At 48.1% G+C, this 2,025-nt stretch overlaps 1 pseudogene; it reads right to left on the minus strand.

Annotated features, from left to right (window-relative positions):
* Positions 1-807: 807 nt before the first annotated feature.
* Positions 808-1,721, minus strand: LOC147118866 (uncharacterized; annotated as a pseudogene).
* Between the last annotated feature and the right edge of the window lie 304 nt (positions 1,722-2,025).

A 2,025-nucleotide genomic window follows, 5' to 3' on the forward strand; every position in this document is an offset into this window, starting at 1 on the left:
CTTTTTGTAGCTCTTACTGTCTGTTTTGTCACCCTTTGTTGTTCTTTGTATTTCTCCCAATCACCAGGATTTGTGCTATTTATTGTATTTCTGTGTACTTGTTCTTTTAGTTTGATGTTGTCCCTTCTCTCTTTAGTCGTCCATGGCTGGGGTTTTTGGTAAGTAGAGCTCTTGCCCCTCGGGGGTAGAAGCTGCTTCTGTATCACCGTAAATTATTTTTTGAACATCTCCCTCTGATCTTCTGTTGTTTTACCCATTAACAGATTTCCCCAGTTTACTGTGGACAGTCTCTGTCTCATCCCGTTGAAGTTGCCCTGAACTAACACTAGAACCTTAGTAGCTGTTTCGCATTTCTCCCTTTCAAACATAATGTGGAACTCGATCACGTTATGATCGCTGTTAGATAAATGTTCACTCACCGTGAGGCTGTTCACTAAATCTGGTACATTCCTAAATCTAATATGGCCTGCCCCCTTGTTGGTTCTAGGACATATTGTTGCAGAAAATTATCCTGAACACACGTGAGAAATTCACCCGAGAAGACGATAGAGACCAAAGTGCCGTTTGCCCCTCTCAGTGTTGCCCTGAAGGACTGTGTCCAGGCTGGAGTTCTGTTCCCGCCGTACGATCCTCCCCCAGATTGTCCTTTCTGAGCTCCAGCCAGGTGATGCTAAACACTCAGGTGGGAAAGACAAAAATCTACAACAATGTATTTAAAACAAAACTGATTTATTTCACATATATCCAGAACTTTAAACTCCAGCCCAGTTACAGGAGTTATTGACATCAGCAGAAACAAACTCCAACTGTCAGAATGAACATGGTTCAGGCCTGGATGTGATTAACAGCAGCAATAACAGCAGAATCCAACCCCGCAGTCACTTGTGAACTCTCTGGTGTGTCAGCAGGTTGGATGACTGAGTGAATCCCATCCCACACATGGAGCAGGTGAATGGCCGCTCCCCAGTGTGAAGTTGCTGGTGTGTCAGCAGGTTGGATGACTGAGTGAATCCCATCCCACACATGGAGCAGGTGAATGGCCTCTCCCCAGTGTGAAGTCGCTGGTGTGTTAGCAGGCTGGAGTGCTGAGTGTATCCCTTCCCACACAGGGAGCAGATGAACAGCCACTCCCCAGTGTGAACTCGTTGATGTCTCAGCAGGTTGCCAACCAGAGTAAATCCCTTCTCACATACGGAGCAAGTGAACGCCCTCTCCCCAGTGTGAACTCGGCAGTGTATCAAAAGGTCAGATGACTGAGTGAATCCCTTCCCACACACGGAGCAGGTGAACGGGCTCTCCCCAGTGTGAACTCGGCAGTATATCAAAAGGTCAGATGACTGAGTGAATCCCTTCCCACACACGGAGCAGGTGAACGGGCTCTCCCCAGTGTGAACTCGCTGGTGTCTCACCAGCTCTGCAGAACCTTTAAAGCTGTCCCCACAGTCAGAGCATTTAAAAGGTCTCTCCCCAGTGTGAATGAGCTGGTGAGTTCGGAGCGGGGATGAGTGATTGAATCCCTTCCCACACACAGAGCAGGTGAACGGTTGCTCCCCAGTGTGAACTCGCTGGTGTGTCAGCAAGTGGGATGACTGAGTGAATCCCTTCCCACAAATGGAGCAGGTAAATGGCCTCTCCCCAGTGTGACTGCGTCAATGAGTTTCCAGCTGGTATGGGTAATTGAATCCCTTCTCACAGTCCCCACATTTCCACGGTTTCTCCATGGTGCAGGTGTCCTTGTGTCTCTCCAGTTTGGACAATCAGTTGACGCCTCATCCACACACAGAACACGTGTACAGTTTCTCCCCACTGTGAATGGTGCGATGTTTTTTCAGGCTGTGTAACTGGTTAAAGCTCTTCCCACAGTTAGTGCACTGGAACACTTTCACTCGGGTGTGTGTGTCTCGGTGCTTTTCCAGTCACACTGATGTTTGAAATCTTTTCCCACAGACAAACATTTCTCCTTCCACATTCAAAGGCCGATGATATTCGGGTCCTGATGAATGGAGTGACTCTGTCAGATCTCGA

Source organism: Somniosus microcephalus, chromosome 4, assembly GCF_052327205.1.
Source record: "Somniosus microcephalus isolate GS21.2 chromosome 4, FLI_Smic_1.0, whole genome shotgun sequence".
NCBI classification, from domain to species: domain Eukaryota; kingdom Metazoa; phylum Chordata; class Chondrichthyes; order Squaliformes; family Somniosidae; genus Somniosus; species Somniosus microcephalus.